The 21,332-nt window shown below is 45.3% G+C and overlaps 1 protein-coding gene across 11 annotated transcripts in view; it reads right to left on the reverse strand.

Annotated features, from left to right (window-relative positions):
* The window catches only part of LOC137518648 (MARVEL domain-containing protein 3-like), a 162,781-nt gene that overhangs the window by 61,233 nt on the left and 80,216 nt on the right, over positions 1 to 21,332 (reverse strand). The window contains exon 1 of one of the 11 annotated variants that reach the window (XM_068236767.1): positions 12,907 to 12,978. The exons of 9 other annotated variants lie outside the window; for them this stretch is intronic. The gene's annotated coding sequence lies outside the window, so the exon portion shown is untranslated. Of the gene's footprint in view, positions 1 to 12,906; positions 12,979 to 21,332 lie in introns of those variants that run through there. One more of the 11 variants, XM_068236772.1, reaches the window with a different exon arrangement.

Genomic DNA, 21,332 nt, shown 5'->3' on the forward strand with positions numbered 1-21,332 from the left:
AACTAATTAAAACATTAACGTTTTATCCCTTACTGTTTTTAAAACATTATTCACAAAATAAAGCGATCAGTACGTAATGTAAATTGCAATATATTTTTTGGAGTCACAATTTGTAAAACATTATTATCCACATAATAAAGCGATGACTAAGGGGGGTGGTTAGGTTTAGGCACCACCAGGGGAGTCTTAGGTTTAGGCACCACCAGGGGAGTCTTAGGTTTAGGCACCACCAGGGGAGTCTTAGGTTTAGGCACCACCAGGGGAGTCTTATGCTTCATACACACTTGAGATAAAAGTCTTTGGAAAAGGCAAGATCACAGACCAATCTTACCACCCTTCATGTAGTATGAGAGCCATACTCTACACAGTCTTTTCTATGGAGCTAAACTCCACATCAGATAAAATCTTTGCAAGAAGCTGCACACAAAGATGCCCGTACACACTCAAAAGATCATTATCTGCAAAAGATCTGTTCCTGCAAAATATCCATTCCTGCAAAATGCATTCATAGTCTATGAGATCTGCAGATCCTCATACACACTTGGTTTAACAGACTTCATCTGCATATCTGGCAATCATCTGCAGATCTGAAAATCCATCCTGGTGGATCTGATCTGCAGATGATCTGCAGATGATTGTCTGTTAAACCAAGTGTGTATGATGATCTTCAGATCTCAGACTACGAATGCATTTTGCAGGAACAGATCTTTTACAGATAATGATCTTTTGAGTGTGTACGGGCATCTTTGTGTGCAGCATCTTGCAAAGATTTCTATCTGATGGGGAGTGCAGCTCCATAGAATAGACTGTGTAGAGTATGGCTCTCATACTACATGAAGGGTGGTAAGATTGGTCTGTGATCTTGCCTTTTCCAAAGACTTTTATCTCAAGTGTGTATGAAGCTTTAGGTTTAGGCACCACCAGGGGAGTCTTAGGTTTAGGCACCACCAGGGGAGTCTTAGGTTTAGGCACCACCAGGGGAGTCTTAGGTTTAGGCACCACCAGGGGAGTCTTAGGTTTAGGCACCACCAGGGGAGTCTTAGGTTTAGGCACCACCAGGGGAGTCTTAGGTTTAGGCACCACCAGGGGGGTCTTAGGTTTAGGCACCACCAGGGGGGTCTTAGGTTTAGGCACCACCAGGGGGGTCTTAGGTTTAGGCACCACCAGGGGGGTCTTAGGTTTAGGCACCACCAGGGGGGTCTTAGGTTTAGGCACCACCAGGGGGGTCTTAGGTTTAGGCACCACCAGGGGGGGTCTTAGGTTTAGGCACCACCAGGGGGGGTCTTAGGTTTAGGCACCACCAGGGGGGTCTTAGGTTTAGGCACCACCAGGGGGGTCTTAGGTTTAGGCACCACCAGGGGGGTCTTAGGTTTAGGCACCACCAGGGGGGTCTAGGGGTTAGGGATAGGTACAGGGAGGGTTCTGTGTGAGAGTAGGGTTAGGTATAGTTTTACTACAATTTTAGTAATATTTACTAATGTTTTACAACACTTATTACGAACGTAGTTATATTTATATCATCGTTATAAAGAATATTTTCAGATTTTATTATAAGAACAAACCATAAATTAAGTTTATTCACAATAATATACAATTATAAAAATTAATCATATATTATCGTTATTTTAATAAACGTAATTATAAGTTTCACTTTTGAAACAGGGAAGATTAAAGTTTTCACAATTGCCGATTTCATAAACATTATTTAATGATTTATACATTTGTTAAACATTATTTGTAAACTAAATATAGCACACTTTTTATAAACGCTATTAATGATTAATTGTTAATTAGCGTTTACACCCCGCGCCCTTTTTGTCCGGGCGCCCTTTTTGTTCGTACGCCCCATACACACCTTGTTTAGTGGACATTCATCTGCAGATCAGACAATTATCTGCCGATCTGAAGATCCAACCTGGTGGATCTAATCTACAGATAATTGTCCGTTAAACAAGGTGTGTATGAGGATCTGCAGATATCATAGACTATGAATGCGTTTTGCAGGAATGGATCTTTTGCAGGAACAGATCTTTTGCAGATAATGATCTTTTGAGTGTGTACAGCATCTTTGTGTGCAGCATCTTGCGAAGATTTTTATCTGATGGGGAGTTCAGCTCCATAGAATAGACTGTTTAGAGTATGGCTCTCATACTACATGGAAAGGGGTAAAATTGGTCTGTGATCTTTCATTTTCCAAAGACTTTTATCTGACGTGTGTACCCACCTTTAGACAGCAAACAGTCTCAACTATTATTCCCAATGGCATATATCCCCACTACTGCCATAGAGAGTTGATAGGGAAGATTAATTAGATGCAAATAATTTATCCTTGAATTCAAATCATTTAAAGGGTATGCAGCTTGAATTTGGACCAGTAAAAACTGACAGGAAGTTATTGATCCAATTTCAAGCTGCATAATTTACATGAAAGATCACATGGGTAGAGATGATACATGGGATGCAAATTGTTCCAAAAAGTGAATGCAATTTCTTCCGGTTTGGAATGGCCCAAAATTATCAGCAACTTGGGGGAAAAAAAACAAAAAAAAAAAACCACCCCATCAATCATCTCCAATTATGTGAAATCAGGAACTTTGTGAGTATGGTTGAGTGAGTTTGGTGCAGTGCAGGAAGCAGAATTCCTCAGGAAAGTATTAATACTTTGAGGCTAGGAGCACACTTGTCCATGTGGAAAACTAATGATTATCACTTAGCACATGATACATTTGGCTGTCAAATATCAGTCATTAACCTTCTGGATATATGATTATCCAAGTCAAAGCTCCTGTTCATGCCATGGTAGGGATAGTCCATGAGACTTTAATGTTAGTTTGTGTGCTCAGCAAGCAGTTGGCAGGCAGCAGCAAGCAGTTGGCAGGCAGCAGCAAGCAGTTGTGAGAGTTTGAGAGGCATTTCACTGCCTATCAACTGCCCATGGAAAACAGGCCCCATTCACACTTGAGTGGGAATCTCGTGCTTCCCGCTCAGCGCAAAAAGCCAACGTTTTTTTAAAAAACCGCTAGCCATGTAAGCCAATGGCAGTGTTCTTACTGCCGCATTTGCGGTTAGTGATAACCGCAAATGCGTGACATGCAGTGTTTTGCTGGTGATTCACGATTAGCGATCACGATTAGCATGCATAGCAGCGCTAATCGCGATCGGTCCCAAAGCGCTGCAGTGCCCAGTGATTTTTCCAGGTTAGTCGCAGAAAAATCACTCCCACATTTTGCGGTGTTAGGTGTGAATGGGGCCTGCTGTAGCTTGGAATGACACCAATATATTGCAACGGCTGTTTTTGACTGGTCCCATTCCAAGCTGCTTAAAGTGTACCAGGCGATGTGACAGGATGAGATAAACATGTGTATGTACAGTACAAAACATTAATAAGCAGGCCGCTTTACTTGCTTTATTTTGCTGCCTGAAATAGTTAACTTTTAGACATGGAAGTGACAGCTTCTGTCTGGTCAGTAGCTTGTAGGGAATATAGTAAACATCACTGATAAGGAAATTACAGCCATAAAGTTTTCTAGCAGAATACAACTTCTGAGAGCAGAGGGAGATACATACATGAACTATTGACCTTTTTCTAACTCCAGGACATTTAAGGTCAGGGACGGATCTAGGGGGGGGGGGGGGCAAGCGGGTATCTTGCCCCAGGCGCAGTTTGTTGAATTCTTAAAAAGGCGGCAAAATTTGGAAGAGGAATGGCAGTTTAGGCGCCAAAACCTGACCTTGCCCCAGGCGCAACTTGGTCTAGATCCGTTCCTGTTTAAGGTAGCCATACATCAGGCAACTTGGCGGTCAATCGACCATCCAATTCGATTATTTTAATCAAATTGGATGAAAATCTGTGCCACCAAGTACATGCCCGACCGACAATGCTACCCATTTTGGCCCCGAAATGGGTCACATAATTGATTGCACATGCTGCAAAATGTTGGACCTTTTGATCGGGTGTGTAGTGGGAACGCCTTGAAAATTCACGACAATCGAGACAAAACCTACGGCGCTGTCCTCACTATTGATGTTTACATTACCTTTCCGCCACCTCCACTTGTCCCCACAGGCACCGGGAGCACTCCACTCGTCTTACACGCGAGCCCCACATAGTTGCCTAGTAAGGTGTGCGCGTATAACGTCAGATGTCATACACGTGGCCACGTTACTAGGCAACCACGTGACACGTGTGTATGGCGAGTGGAGTGTCCCTGGGGGTTGCGGAGACTGGCGGAGGTGGTGGAAAGGTAACGTATACATTGCACCTGGGCACCGGTGGGACATCATTATAGGGGACAGCGTTGGGGTGGCGATGCGGTCGTATGTGGCATCACAAGGCCGATTCCCAAAAGATTCTAGCATGAAATTTATTGGGAATTGGCCTGTGGTGTATGGGCAGCTGACATACTGTATCTCTCTCTTATGAGATTCGATTAGAGAGAGATTTGTCTCTTGGTCGAATCTGCCCATACATCGCCAGATGTATGGCTACCTTTATTAGGCTGGCACTGAGCAGAGACAACAAAACATTCAATCTAGTTTGTGAATGTTTAAATAAGAAATAAAACCATGAGATATCTAAAAACAAAACATTTTAGGAGTAGGAGCATAAATACAATTGTTTATCTCATCAGTTTATTTTCACCTCACGTTCACTTTAAGGCCCCTTTCAGATGGATGGCTGAATTGTGCACTTGTTAGGCCTCTTTTCCACGGACAGTTGAACTGTGTGCTCACCAAGCAGTTACCAGGCAGCAGTGAGCAGTTGTGAGAGATTGAGAGGCCATTTCACGCGTACGTTAAAAAGGGGCGCTGGGAAAAAAGGGCGCCGGGTTTTTAACGATAAGCATGGATAACGTTTAAAATTGTATTGTACTGTATTTCGTTTAAAATTAATGTTTTTTAAAGTTATAATTCATTAAATAATGTGCATTAAATCGGCAATTGTAAAAATGTTAATCTTTCGTTTAAATAGTGAAACGTATAATAATGTTTAAAAAAAAAATTACTAAGTAACCCTCCCTGTACCTACCCCTAACCCCTAGACCCCCCTGTTAGTGCCTAAACCTAAGACCCCCCTGTTGGTGCCTAAACCTAAGACCCCCCTGTTGGTGCCTAAACCTAAGACCCCCCTGTTAGTGCCTAAACCTAAGACCCCCCTGTTGGTGCCTAAACCTAAGACCCCCCTGTTGGTGCCTAAACCTAAAACCCCCTGTTGGTGCCTAAACCTAAGACCCCCCTGTTGGTGCCTAAACCTAAAACCCCCTGTTGGTGCCTAAACCTAAGACCCCCCTGTTGGTGCCTAAACCTAAGACCCCCCTGTTGGTTTTTTCGTTTAAAAATAATGTAAAAAAAAAAAAAGTACTGTATTTCGTTTAAAAATAATGTTTGGGAAAAAATATTGTACTGGTTTTCGTTTAAAAATAATATTTAAAAATGTATAAATCATTAAATAATGTGTAATCATGAGAAACAGTAATAAAACATTAAGTCTCCGGGCGCCGCTTTTAAAACGTTAGTTTTCTCCGGCGCCCTTTTTTTCCTATCGGGCGCCCATTAAACGATATTTATTATAGGAGTGAATGGCGGCGCCCGATTTGTCCACTAGCGTCAGGCGCCCGAATTTACTGTTTCCCCATTTCACTGCATATCAACTGCCCGTGGAAAAGAGGCCTTAGATATGTCAGCATCCCATCACCACAAGTGCCATTTGGGTGCAATTAAGATGAAGCTAAATGGAAGCATTTGTAACATTATACATTTGTCATTTTGGCCTCAACTCACTAAGCTTATCTCCTGTCTTTAATAACATTTCTAGAGTTATCACCATGGTGATAAGGCATGTAGTATTCAGGAAACATTTTACCTCAGGCAAACCTAAAGTTAACTCTTCTGTCTTTAAGTTAAGGGGAGATCTCTAAAGTTAACTCTTCAATCCTTAAAATAACTCCAGAATTCTAAAGTTAAAGACAGGCTGTTAATTAACTGCATGTGAAAATAACTACAGATGAGGTAACTTAAAGCAGTTTTAAACTCTTGACAAAATATTCAATAAAAATGTGTTTTCCCACTTTTTATAACCCATACAACTATCATATTTGCTTTTGTGCACAAGTATAAATATTCATTTATAAATTATAAGTTCCCAAAGTTCAGTTTATTTACTTTGAAAGCTGCTGGTGCATTTTATTCATAACTGTCGTATTTCTATTTTAAATGCACCCAGTAATGATTTCTGAGCAGTGTTTCAGTTCAGGACTCATTAGCAGAAGTTTCTGCACCTTCAGAGAATGTTTACTTCATTGGGCTCTATTCACAAAGAAAAAAATTCACAAAGAAAAATTTTACCGCTATATTCCCGCCAGCGGTAAACTCCGCATTTTTTCCACATTCACTAATATTTTCTGCATGCGGGAAAAAAGATGCGGAAACAGCCATTATTCATGCGGGAATCATGCTGTAAAAAGGTCGCATGAAAAAGTGTTTAAAAAAAAAAATTAAAGTCCACCAAGCACAGCCCTTAAGCCTCCACAGTCCACACTTCATTAAAGTCAATGGGATGCGGAATATATCACCAACTATTTGTAGGTGATAAAAAAAAAATAAAAAAATTAAAAAATTAAAAAAAAAATAAAATAAAATAAAATAAAATCGGTAAATAACGAAATGATGCGCCTTAACATTTTTGAGAATTGATTTTTATTGCAGAAATTTTTTTTCTGCATTAATCCCACACTTTTTCCGCATGCGGAAAAAACATGTGAAACATTTCGAGAATTTCAACTTGACGGTATTTTGGTCGGAAACTTCCCGCATGTACTTTACCGCATGCGGGAAGTCTTTGAGAATAGAGCCCATTGTATCAAGTGAAGAATGTATACACAAGATAAGGTTATCACCAGTTTGGATGCTGCTGCCCTGCAGGAGAAAAAAGTCAGTCCTGTGCTTTAACCCTTTGAATGCGGTTTTACTAAAAAAAAAAATGTGGTAGTATATTATGCTGTAAATAATCTTTTAGAGCAAAGAAGAAATGCTGGGTTTTATTCCACTTTAAGGACTGAAGAGGTAAGATAACTCTCTCACTGTGGAAACTTATCTCTACACCTTAATAAGGCAAGATCGATGTGTGATGGTAAGTTTTCTCTTGCCTTATCTCCAGCGTGATCTGAGTGAATTGAGGCCAATGTGTGATCATCTCACATACAGTGGCACTACCCGGCAGGGGAAAAAAGGCAGTATGTTGTGTGTGAGCATAGCTGCGCACAGATGTGTCTCCATGGATGGTGCCTCTCTTTACCAACCTCAGGCTGGGAACACACTATGCAGTGCAGGAAAGTTAGCGTTTGATGCATATGCATTTGGTGCATATAGGCCCGGTGCACACCAAAACCCGCTAGCAGATCCGCAAAATGCTAGCAGATTTTGAAACACTTTTTCTTATTTTTCTATGGCGTTTTGCTAGCGTTTTGCGGATTGCTGCAGCGGATTTCAGTATAGTACATTATATATATTGTTACAGTAAAGCTGTTACTGAACAGCTTCTGTAACAAAAACGCCGGCAAAAACGCTCTGAACAGGCGTTTTTCAGAGCGGTTTGCGTGTTTCCTATACTTAACATTGAGGCAGAAACGCATCCGAAATCCAAAAAATGCCTCACCCAGGCATTTTTCGTTTCTGCAAAATGCCTCCCGCTCTGGTGTGCACCACCCCATTGAGAGATACATTGACCAAGCGGATCCGCAGCCGCAAGCGGCTGCAGAAACGCTGAAAAAGCCATTCGGTGTGCACCAGCCCATATAGTGTATTTTCGATGCATTTTCTGTGCGTTTGCATTTTTGTTCCGCACATTTGCTTTTCTTGCATTTTGCATGCATTTGAATGCGTTTGCGGTTCACATATATAAATTGCATATGCGTTTTGTATGCTTTTTTTATGCATTTTATGCAAATCACTAGGAAGTTAACAGGAAGTGGGAATACATCAAACTTGTTTTTTTCTGCGTCACCATTGACTTTCATTATGTGCGTTTTACAAAAATATGCAGAAAGAACAACGTTTTTAAAAAAAAAAGCACATTGCAGAACGCAACCATATGCATTTTTTATTCGGCCTATTGACTGGCATTATGTGCATTTTCTGCAAAGCTAGCGTTTCTGCCCAGTGTGTTCCTACCCTCACACGGTGAGCAACTGACAGGTGGTGAATTTACTGCCTTCAGCCTCCTATGTGAAAGAGGCCTAAATTTGTATTATCTTGAAATTATTATTGAAATTATTATCACCAAAGTAGCTAATGATCTCCTCACAGCTAAATCCAAAGGCTATTATTCCATACTCATCCTTCTAGATCTGTCATCAGCATTCGACACTGTCGACCACACTCTACTCCTACAGATCCTTTCATCTATAGGAATAAAGGACCTCTCTCTCTCCTGGATATCTTCCTACCTGTCTGGAAGGTCTTTCACTGTTTCTTATTCAGATCAGGCCTCCTCTTCACATCCTCTGTCTTTAGGGGTACCTCAAGGCTCTGTCCTCGGTCCCCTCCTCTTCTCCATCTACATGCACGGTCTTGGTAACTTAATCAGCTCATTTGGTTTCCAATACCACCTATATGCAGACGATCAGAGCCGGGACAAGGTCCTCCAGCACCCAAGGCTGTGACACCAAAGTGCGCCCCTCCATCCCTCCACCCCAGCCGTCACACACTGATTGCTATTAGACTAAGAGGCACCCCAGGGCCCCCAACACCTTAATCTCTAGTTATCTGGCTTGTAGTCACTTCCATGTATCTCCTTTTCTTATTTCTTTTTGCTTCAAACACAATTAGGAATGACAGCTGAATGAATTGTGCGCCCCCTCCTACACTGCGCCCTGAGGCTGGAGCCTCTCCAGCCTATGCCTCGGCCCGGCCCTGCAGACGATACACAACTGTACCTCTCGGCCCCAGACCTTAACTCCCTCCTCACACGGGTTCCCGACTGCCTGTCCGCTATCTCCTCTTTCATGTCCTCTCGCTTCTTAAAACTTAATATGAATAAAACTGAACTAATAGTCTTTCCACCATCCCTGTCCACCCCTTTGCCTGATATTACAATAAATGTTAACAACACGTCTATAACATCAGTTCCCAAAGCACGGTGCTTGGGGGTAATATTTGATTCTTCTCTCTCATTTACTCCTCACATTAACTCCCTAACCAGCTCCTGCCATTTCCAACTGAAAAACATAGCACGTATCCGACCTTTTCTCTCCCATGACACAACCAAAATGTTAGTACATGCTCTTATTATATCTCGATTGGACTATTGCAATATATTGCTTGGTGGACTTCCAACTAACTGACTAACACCGCTCAATTCTGTACTGAACTCTGCTGCTCGACTCATTCATCTCTCCTCTCGCTCTTCCTCTGCTGACCCTCTCTGTCAAGCTCTTCACTGGCTACCAATTAATGAGAGGATTCAGTTCAAACTCTTAACCATAACCTACAAAGCTCTCCACAATCTCTCTCCCCTGTACATCTCCTCACATTCACGTGTACCAGACTTCTCACGTGCCTCACCCCTCCTCTGGAATGCCCTTCCACAACACATCCGCCACTCTCCCACCTTCGAAATCTTTAAACGTTCCCTCAAAACCCACCTTTTCCGACAAGCATATTCTCTAGCTTAGGCCATGCACCCACTAAATAACCTTATTACGCACTGCCTGTACATATACTGTATACTTCCCCCACCTCTTGTTTCCACCCCATTCCTTTAGATTGTAAGCTCGCAAGGGCAGGGCTCTCACCCTTTTGTGTCATGGAATGTTATTAATTCAGTTGCTTGCACACTGTTAGAAATGTATACATTTTAGTCATCATGTTAAATCAAGTTGTAATCAGCAGTGCTGTATCTTGTATCAGTGTTCATATTTCATGTATATCATTGTCTGTATCATTATGTATCCCTTGTTTGTTTTCTTACATTGTACAGCGCCACGGAATATGTTGGCGCTTTATAAATAATAATAATAATAATAATAAATAATAATTGACCACATGCAAAGCCTCATATACAGGCACGGGGACTGTTGCCCACCAGCAGAGTACATTTGAAATCGGCACCGGTAGACTTGGGCGCAGGATACAGCTGTTATATGGCTGATCCTGCCAGGGCCGGGCCGAGGCAGAGGCTGGAGAGGCTCCAGCCTCAGGGCGCAGTGTAGGAGGGGGCGCACAATTCATTCAGTTGTCATTCCCAATTGTGTTTGAAGCAGAAAAATAGGAAAAGGGGATACATGGCAGTGACTGCAAGTCAGATAACTAGAAATTAAGGTATTAGGGAGGTTGGGGGCCCTGGAGCGCCTCTTAGTCTAGTAGCAATCAGTGTGTGACGGCTGGGGGGGAAGGAGTGGAGGGGCGCACTTTGGTGTCTCAGCCTTGGGTGCCGCAGGACCTTGTCCCAGCTCTGGATCCTGCTTCTGCACAACTCCGGGCTGATTTAATTACTATTCCCCCTCCAGGCCGCCATGGATAGTGGGGGAATGAAATAATTCGGCTTCCAGCGATTGCTGGAGGCCGAATTATTATGTTTTTAAGCAACCTCGGCTCAGTCTTCTGACGGAGCCGACGTTACTCACTGAGCGCTGCAATAGGAATGATTCCTATTGTAGTCTATGGAGGCACCGGCTGAGCCCAAATCTAGCAGCGCTGAAAAGCACTGCTCCACCACCAGCATCAGGACTCAATCCCTTCAACTACAGTTTGAGGCTCAGTGCTGTACAAATGTGTCACTAGCTCAGAGACTAGTGACGCTTCTATTGCTATTGAGGCACGATGAGGGAGAGGACAACACAAGGAGCGGCGGGTGAATAAGAGAACAATTCACCTGCAATAGGTCACTGAAGTTTAATCCAGACCAGCATATGTACATAGCTTAAGCACAAAAGAGTTATAGCTGGGACCAACTAAGGCAATTTTGGCAGCATTTTTGGATCACCGACAATCGGCAAAACACTCTGCCAATGTATTTAAATGTTGTGAAACCCACTAATGCGATTGCGATTAGGGTTAATTGCAAGACATGCAGCATTTTGCGTACGTTTGCACACAATGCTGTGTATAGAAGTGGTTTGAAAAGCGATTTTGCAGTGATTTGGGGGCCAAGAGTTTAGAATTTTGAATAAAGTTAATTATACTTACTGAGTGTCCCGATGTCCAGCTTCTGCCCACAGCCCCGCCCTCTAGCAGAAGAGGTCACAGGCACTTCTCTGATTGGTCCAAGAGAAGCACCTATAACCTCTTCCATGAGTGGGCAGGGCTACAGACAGAAGCCGGACATCAAGACACCTGGTAAGTATAACAAAGTTTATTTAATGGGGAACTGAAGTAAGAGGTATACGGAGGCTGCCATATTTATTTCCTTTTAATCAATACCAGTTGCCTGGCAGCCCTGCTGGTCTATTCCTCTGCAGTAGTATCTGAATAACACCAGAAACAAGCATGCAGCTAGTCTTGTCAGATCTGACTTTAAAGTCTGAAACGCCTCATCTGCTGCATGCTTGTTTAGGGGCCATGGCTAATACTATTAGAGGCAGAGGATCAGCAGGGCTGCCAAGCAACTGGTATTGCTTAAAAGGAAATAAACATGGCAGCCTCCATATACCTCTATCTTCAGTTCCCCTTTAAACTGGAGCTAAACGCTATTGCGATCAGACTAGGAATCAATGTAGCAATTCCTAGTGGGTTCCAGCCCTCAGCACTTAGGGCCTGTTTCCACTATGTGTGAATTCAAAATGCAAATTTTCGTTTTGAGAATGTAACCAATTAATGTCAATGTAGTCATTTCCAATGAATGCAAAGAAAAAATGGATGGCATGCTGCAGATTTCTGCATCACACTTCCGTTTCTCATGTAATGATTGTTAGAAGCATACAAAAATTTGCATTAAAACACAAACATTTGCAAACGGGAAAAACGTATGCGAAATGTAATATCCTTGGAACTAAACCCTTATTGTGGAGCTAAAGAAAGGTTCAAGTTGGAATCCACTATAACATCACTGTTTATATGCAAAATACAGGTGGTTGACTTAGGCCTCATTCACAGTGGGATGTTGCGTTGTAATGCAACGTTAAAGTCACAACGCAGCATTACAACACAACGCAAAAAAAAGGTGGTGACTCACTTTAACGCTGCGTTACCATCGCATACAGTAGGTACAGGAATGCATGCAGGCAATGAAAAGTATACTTTCCTGTACCTAGTAACGTGTGCGTTTAGAAGTTACCATAACGATACACGTTACAATATGACGCTAACGTTGCACTGTGAACGACCCACAGGATTATTATTGCAGTGTGGTAAGCTGCATTATGAGAGGTTATAACGCAGCTCCGCAACGTTTCACTGTGAATGAGGCCTCATGTTTGGGTTGCAACAGATGCCCTATTTGCATAGCACTCCTGGGCAATGAGAGCGCTCTGTAATAATTGGAGTGTATTAATTTGATATGCATTGTAACTAGTGCCATTCGCACTGGCATACTCAATATGCATGGGGTGAAGGAAGCCTTATTGCTCTGTCTTTTTATAGCACACTTATTCACTACTAACTGTAACCCTTTCACACTGCCCAAACTTCAGATGGATTTTTTTTTTCCTCTCCAACATTTCCTGTAATTGATCTTGAGGTATGCATCTCAATTAACAAAGTATGCATTCTTCCCAAGATTTGTGCTATCTATGTAAAGCAATGCAACACTGCATGTTTGGTTTGTACTTGCAGCACAGTTTCAGTCCTCTGTTCTAGCAGAACAATATCTTTCAAGTTATCTTGTGTATGCAGAAATAGGGAAAATAGCTATTGGTACCAAATCATACAAACTTAGAAAAACATGAGATATGTTTGCATCTGGCAGCTTACCTTTCTTTAAAGAAGGGTCTTATCTAGCTCAGTAAATACATGTGAACTTATCATCCTGGAGGCTCAGAATGCACAAGGAGTAGAAGGAGTTTCTGAAGAACAGGTGGGACTGGTCTGGCAAGTGCTACTCAGGAGGAGGCTGGATCTGACTAGTGTACTATTACACCTGAGACACAAGCAACACCTGGGGCTTGATTCACAAAGCGGTGCTAACAGTTAGCACCCTGGTGAAAAGCCCTTTATCATGCCTAAACTCAGTTTAGGCATGATAAGTTTAGGTGTGATAAGTTTAGGCATGATAAGTTTAAGCGTCAACTGCGTTAGCACCGCAGTGCACAGCTGATCAAAAGTTTTGCGCTAGCAAAGACTGGTGCACTTCGTATAAAGTTTAATGGTGCTGCTTTGCGTGCGAGACTTTGCAAGCGATCTAAACTTATCTAAACTTAGCATGCCTAAACTTATCACACCTAAACTTATCATGCCTAAACTTATCACACCTAAACTGGCTTTTCACCAGAGTGGTGCAATGGTTATCATGCCTAAAGTCTCTAACTGGGTTAGCACCGCTTTGTGAATCAGACCCCTAGAATGCACCTAGTTTAAGGAAGAGTTATATTTGGGTAAGCATAGAAGTGCAACTGCATATCTAGACTACAAATAATTAAAGAGTGTGTGTGTGTGCGTGTGCGTGTGTGCTGTAAATAGTGGCTAAAACAGAGCTAATCAAAATCATCAAATAACAAGTTAAGTCCAGTTTCAAGTTCCATGTTGTTAGCAACAAACTAAAGGTGGGTACACACATCAGATAAAAGTCTTTGACAAATGATAGATCACAGGCCAATTTTACCCCCTTCCATGTAGTATGAGAGCCATACCTACACAGTCTATTCCAGTGGTTCCCAACCTTTTCCGGCCCGGGGAACACTGTCTGACCAAATTTTTCTCCGGGGACTTGGGGGGGATGCGGCCCCCGGTTGTTTGCGTGACCTAGTGGACAGTGCCATGCGCAGCAGGCTATGGGGGGGGGGGGGGCTGGGGTGCGACTGCATAGCTAGCATAGTTGCCCCAGTGTAGGGAGTTTAGTTGTCTCAGTGTAGCTAGTATAGTGCCCCAGTATAGTGCCCCAGTATAGCCAGTATAGTGCCCCAGTATAGCCAGTATAGTGCCCCAGTATAGCCCCCCAGTATAGCTAGTATAGTGCCCCAGTATAGCCCCCCAGTATAGCTAGTATAGTGCCCCAGTATAGCCAGTATAGTGCCCCAGTTTAGCCAGTATAGTGCCCCAGTATAGCCAGTATAGTGCCCCAGTATAGTGCCCCAGTATAGCTAGTATAGTGCCCCAATATAGCCCCCCAGTATAGCCAGTATAGTGCCCCAGTATAGCCAGTATAGTGCCCCAGTATAGTGCCCCAGTATAGCCCCCCAGTGTAGCTAGTATAGTGCCCCAGTATAGCCAGTATAGTGCCCCAGTATAGCCAGTATAGTGCCCCAGTATAGCTAGTATAGTGCCCCAGAATAGTGCCCCAGTATAGCCAGTATAGTGCCCCAGTATAGCCAGAATAGTGCCCCAGTATAGCCAGAATAGTGCCCCAGTATAGCCAGAATAGTGCCCCAGTATAGTGCCCCAGTATAGCTAGTATAGTGCCCCAGTATAGCCAGTATAATCCCCAGTATAGTGCCCCAGTATAGCTAGTATAGTGCCCCAGTATAGCCAGTATAATCCCCGGTATAGTGCCCCCCGCCCGTCCCCGCCGCTGTTTACCTTAACTGCCGCTCCTCCCCTCTCCGGAGCGTGTATATTCAAGCAGCGTATCTCCGGCTGCTCTGTGTGATGCGGAAGGAAGCAGAGCAGCAGCTTCCTGTAACGGCGATATGTATCACCGTTACTATGGAAACCGAGCCCTGCCTCCTGCGCATCACACCAGGGGCGTAGCAATAGGGGTTGCAGGGGTAGCGACCGCATCGGGGCCCTTGGGCCAGATGGGGCCCCAAATGGCCCTCCCTCAACTATAGTATTAGCTCTCTATTGGTCCTGTGCTCATAATAATCACTTTTATAGATAATTTGAACAGTGGTAATCATTAACAATCTGTTCCCCATCCCCTTCTTGCACCTCTGACACAGTAGTTGCCATTGGCAGGTTTTGCGCGCGTATCATCAATTGTTATGTATAGAGTGCTTGGGGGGCCCCATTGTAAAACTTGCATCGGGGCCCACATCTCCTTAGCTACGCCACTGCATCACACAGAGCAGCCAGGAGATACGCTGCTAGAATAAACACATGCGCTGGAGAGGGGAGAGCGGCCGCTGCTAAGGTAATAGCAGCGGCGGCCGCGGGGACGTGCGGGAGGGGGATAAGAGGACGGCACACCAGGCAACGTTCCGCGGCACACTAGTGTGCCACGGAACACTGGTTGAAAAACGCTGGTCTATTCTATTGAGCTGAACTCCCTATCAGATAGAAATCTTTGCAAGATGCTGCACACAAAGATGCTGTACACATTCAAAATATCAGTATCTGCAAACAATCTGTTCCTGCAAAAGATCAGTTCCTGCAAAATGCACAGCAGCGCCGTACAATGTAAACAAAGCGGATTATTTCCGCTTGTGTTTACATTTAGCCTGCGAGCCGCCATCGGCGGCCAGCAGGCTATTCACGGAGCCCCCCGCCGTGAATTGACAGGAAGCAGCCGCTCGTGCGAGCGGCTGCTTCCTGATTAATCAGCCTGCAGCTGGCGACGCAGTACTGCGTCGCTGGTCCTGCAGCTGCCACTTTGCCGACGCACGGTATAAGCGTGCGGTCGGCAAGTGGTTAACAGACATTCATCTGCAGATCAGATCCACCAGGATGGATCTTCAGATCTGCAGATGATTGTCAGATATGCAGATGAATGTCTGTTAAACAAGGTGTGTATGAGGATCTGCAGATATCATAGACTATGAATGCATTTTGCAGGAACGGATCTTTTGCAGGAACAGAACGTTTGAAGATACTGATCTGTTGAATGTGTACAGCATCTTTGTGTGCAGCATCTTGCAAAGATTTTTAGCTGATGGGGAGTGCAGCTCAATAGAATAGACTGTGTAGGTATGGCTCTCATACTACATGGAAGGGGGTAAAATTGGTCTGTGATCTTTCATTTTCCAAAGACTTTTATCTGATGTGTGTACCCACCTTTAGAAAATGAGCATCTCATTGCTCTTCTCTATTCTAGACATTTTCAGATACACAAGTACACAAGTTCATCCAGATATTTTTAATTGCTTAGTGGTACAGCCTTTTTAGACTTTTGCAGCAGTGGGGCATTGCAGTGCTCCAGAAGCATTGTAACGCAGACTGTCACGCTGTAATGTAACCCCTATGTGCTGTTCACAGTGCATGCAACGCGTTACTGCCAAACAGGTGTGTTAACCATTACAGTGAAGCATACTTTTCATTGACTGTATACTTCACTGCATACAAAGCAACAAATGGATAATGTGTGGAGATGACCTTTCCATTCTTTTGTGTTTTTGCTATTACAGGAAACCCAATGCCCACTGTGAACCTAGCCTTACATTATACAGCAAAGACCCCGGTATCTGGCAACGCCAGGGATTGCCTGATGCCAGATACATGTGCTTGAGCAACCGGCTGAAATAGCACAAACCTCCCCCCTAAAATACTGCCACTCTCCCTCTAACTGCCCACGTACAGTGATTTCTTCCTTCATCTGGCACCTCTAGTGACCTCTTCCTCCCAAGCACCAGCAGTGATCCTGCCAACCCCAGCAGCCACACTGACCTCCTCCAGCACCCACAGTGATCTCTTCCTCCCCCAGCAGCACCCCTCCTGTCCCTAGAAGCACCTACAGGGACCTCCCATTCCAAAAGCACCACCTACAGTGAGTGACCTCTCCCATCCCTAGCATCCACAGTGACTTCTCCCTCCCCCAGCAACCTCTACCTTTGTGATTTTTATGATTTTAAATTTATTTTTTGCAGCTTCCAGGATGCGGTTGACAGGTGAGTGGTTAGGGGGAGGACCGTGTGGGAGACCTGCCTGCACGGGGCGTCCCTGCAAACGATGAAATCTACGATTACATCCAACTGAAGCCTCCCACCTGAATGCTACATAATTTATGCAATTTCTGCTAGATTTGGTACGGCAGGCAAAGGGTGTATAACAGTACACCTGATTGGCTGACTGGCGCCTGCTGACAAAATAAAGGTAAGAAAGTGCTTTAGCTGGGAGTGAGCAATTGTGTGTGTAGCAGTTATTTATTTATTTATTTGTTGTATTTATAAAGCGCCAACATATTACGCAGCGCTGGACATTAATTTAGGTTACAGACAATATTTAGGGGTGACAAACAGCAATATGACAATACAGGAATACAAGAAAACCAGATCACACAGCACAGTATGAGTACAAGGTAATGCTTAGTCAGTCACTGGATGGGAGCATGGAGTTAGGCAAGTTAGGTTCACTCAAATGCATAGCATGGGTGCACAGTAATAGAGGTGCATGATCAGGTAGGACACAAAAGGAGTGAGGACCCTGCCCAAAGGCTTACAATCTAGAGGGAGAGGTAGGGACACGAGAGGTAGGGGACCAGAGTTCGGCTGTGGGTTTAGAGCAATTGTGAGGGGTGGTAGGCAAGAGTGAAAAGGTGAGTTTTGAGGGCCTTCTTGAAGGTGTTGAAGGAGGGGGCTGCCCTAATGGGTGGAGGTAGGGAGTTCCATAGTGTCGGAGCGGCTCTTGAGAAGTCTTGGAGGCGTGCATGGGACTGGGTGATGCGGGGGACGGTCAGGCGAAGTTCATTGGAGGAGCGGAGTGAGCGGCTTGGTGTGTATCTCTGAGTAAGATCAGAAATGTAGGTTGGACAGGTTTTGTGGATGGATTTGTAGGTCAGACACAATATCTTGAATCTGATTCTGGACTGGATAGGAAGCCAGTGGAGGGATTCACGGAGGGGAGCCGCCCTGGTGGAGCGATGGGAGGAGTGGATAATTCTGGCAGCTGCATTCATGATGGACTGCAGTGGGGCTATTCGGGTCTTAGGGAGTCCAGACAGAAGGGCATTGCAGTAGTCGAGGCGGGAAATTATGAGGGCATGGATGAGGAGTTTGGTGGTGGCAGGGGTCAGGAAAGGGCGAATCTTACAGATGTTACGAAGGTGGAAGTTGCAGGACTTTGTGATGTTTTGGATGTGGGGAGTGAAGGAGAGTGTGGAGTCCAGGGTGACACCCAGACAGCGGGCTTGAGAGGTAGGGTGAATAGTAGTGTGGTTAACAGTGACCTGCACATCTGGGAGGTCCAGGGATGACCGGGGTGGGAAGATCATAAATTCCGTTTTGTCTAGATTTAGTTTTAGGAACCTAGTGGACATCCAGGAGGAGATGGCAGATAGGCAGGAGGAGACCTTGTCCATGGTAGTGGTGGATATGTCAGGGGTGTGGAGATAGATTTGGGTGTCATCTGCATACAGATGATAGTTAAAACCCATGGAGGAGATAACCTTGCCAATGGAGGATGTGTATAGGGAGAACAGTAGGGGGCCAAGGACCGAGCCTTGGGGGACTCCCACTGAGAGGTGGTTGGGGTGGACGAGGACTCATTGAAGGAGCGGTTGGAGAGGTAGGATGAAAGCCAGGTCAGGGCGAGATCGTGAATGCCCATGGATTGGAGGGACTGGAGGAGTAGGGGATGATCTACTGTATCAAAAGCTGCTGAAAGGTCAAGGAGGAGGAGAATGGTGTATTTACCTTCAGCTTTAGCTAAGGCAAGGTCATTGACCACTTTGGTGAGAGCCGTTTCGGTTGAGTGGGCAGGCCGAAATCCAGATTGCAGTGGGTCTAGTAGTGAGTTGGCATTGAGGTACTGGGTCAGGCGTTTGTGAACCAGACGCTCAAGGAGTTTTGAGGCGAAGGGGAGGAGGGAGATCGGGCGGTAGTTGGAGGGTAGCGAGGGGTCGAGGGAGGGTTTCTTGAGCAGAGGCAGTACAGTGGCCTGCTTGAAGTCTGAGGGGAAGGTGCCTGTGGATAGGGAGAGGTTAAACATGGTAGTGAGGACTGGGGCCAGATCCGTGAAGTGAGGCTGAAGTAGATCAGAAGGGATAGGGTCAAGGGGGGAGGTAGTGGTATGGGAAGTCTGCAGTAGGTGGTTGACCTCCTCAGTGGTAGTAGGAGTGAAGGAGGTGAGGGGAGGATAGGGTGGAGAAGGAGTAGGTTGTGAGCAGGTGGGAGGTGAAGATTGAAGATTGGATATTTCCTGACGGATGGAGACTATTTTGTTGGTGAAGTGGGTGGCTAAATCTGTGGCAGAGAGGGAGGAAACAGAAGGTGGGGGGGTGGGTTAAAGCAGGGAGTTGAAGGTGCTAAAAAGACGCCGGGGATTGGAAGCTTATGCTCCGATGAGCTTGGTAAAGTATTCCTGCTTCGCATGAGCAAGGGCAGTGTGGAACTGCTGCAGGTTAGTCTTGTACTGTAGGAAATCCTGGTTTAGTCGAGTTTTCCTCCATTTTCGTTTAGTGGCGCGTGTTTCCCTCTGGAGGTTGCGAGTATGGGTAGTGCGCCAGGGCTGGGGGTTAGGGGGTCGGTTGCGGCGGAATATTGGTGGAGCAGCTTTCTCTAGGGCTGATGAGAGAATTTGGTGATACTGAGCTGCAGCAAGATTAGGACAGGTTAGGGTGGGGAGAGTGGAGGATAGGCCATGGAGGGAGTCAGCAAGGACGCCAGGGTTGAGCTTGCGTAGGTCTCGCTGCCATCAACCAGGTGGGTGGGCGGGTAGTTTGGAGATGCCTTCCGTGAGGAGGTTGAAGGCGAGAAGGTAATGGTCTGAGGGTGGAAATGGTGCGATGTCGAGGTCTGCATTGGTGGTGGATCTAGTGAATATAAGGTCGAGAGTGTGACGTGCAGTGTGAGTGGGGGCGTTGGTGTGTTGTACTAGGCCATGTGAGTTGGCTATGGTGAGTAGCCGGGTCGCAACAGAGTTCTTGGGTTCATTGATGGGTATATTGAAATCCCCGAGGATGATGGTGGGGAGGTCAGAGGAGAGGATGTGTGGGAGCCAGGAGGCAAGGTTGTCGAGAAATTGTCGTGTGGAGCCCGGAGGGCGGTATAAGACTGCAACAATGGCTGGGAGGGGATTGTAGAGGCGGATAGTGTGGGCCTCAAATGATGTGAATTGTAGGGAGGAAGGTGGAGTGAGGACACGGAATGTGCAGGATGGGGAGAGGAGCAGACCCACCCCTCCCCCGGTCCTGTTGTCTGGTCTGGGGGTGTGACTGAGGTGAAGCCCCCCGTATGAGAGGGCAGCCTCTGCGGCAGAGTCAGAGGGGGTGAGCCATGTCTCAGTGAGTGCGAGGATGGTGAGGGATTTGGAGAGGAAGAGGTTGTGGACCTCTGTAAGTTTATTGCGGACGGATCTGGCATTCCAGAGACCGCAGGGTAGGGGGAGCATGTGCTTGTGAGTGGGATGGATGGAAATGAGGTTGGGGCGAGGATGGGTGTTGAAGTTGTTTGTGGACAGAGAGCTGTGAAGCGGGTCAGCAGGGGATGCTTGTCTGGCAGCAGGCTGTGGCCCAGGGTTAGGCGATATATCACCAGCAGCAAGTAAAAGTAGGAGGGAGAGAGTAAGCAAATGTGAATGGGATTTAAATGTTTGTGAGGTTTTTGAGCTGCTGGAGGGAGAGAGAGATTTCAGGAGAGCTAACAGTTCATGAGAAGCTGAGTAAGGTGAGCAAAGCAGAGCAGATGAAATGAATATGGAGTGAGGTACACTGGGAGGATGCATATTGCAATGCAACTTGTAGATGTTTGCAGACAGGCAGAACATAAGAAAAAGTGCAGTAAACATGGTAAGTGTCAATGATTATCAGCAGGAAATTTCCAACTCCTAAACAGTTTATATGAGTATATGAGTATGCAGTTAGCATTCAGTTCAGAGGCAGTGGGGGTGAATTCCCTGGTGGTGAGAGGTCCAGGGCCCACCCGCACTTTCCTCTAGGTATCGCATGGTGATTTGGGGGCCCCAGCCAGTAAGAGAGTCTGGGGACCCCTGGCTGTCGTGCGAACCAGTGTTTGTGGTGCTAATGAAAATGGACATAGGTCCCAGTAATGATAGGTCAGTCTTATAGTGGGCACCTATCTCTCCTGATTTGAGAGGATGGTGGAGCCAAAAGACTTGTTTGGAAGGAGACCAAAAGTCTGCATGATATTGCTATAAGGGGGGGGCGGGCGAAGACTACCTAATACTGCTTTGTGGAGAGTGGCTATTACATACACAATTTAGCACAACTGATTGTTTTATTAGGGACCCTTTTTCAAATTTGAGCACCACTCCCTTGAGGATCCTCTGCATGGCCCTGGTAGCCAGGCCACCATCTCTGGCTCTGTCCCTCAGGAAAGCTAGGCCCACTTGCTGACATTTGTCAGGGTCCCACA

This window comes from Hyperolius riggenbachi, chromosome 5, assembly GCF_040937935.1.
Source record: "Hyperolius riggenbachi isolate aHypRig1 chromosome 5, aHypRig1.pri, whole genome shotgun sequence".
In the NCBI taxonomy this organism is placed as follows: domain Eukaryota; kingdom Metazoa; phylum Chordata; class Amphibia; order Anura; family Hyperoliidae; genus Hyperolius; species Hyperolius riggenbachi.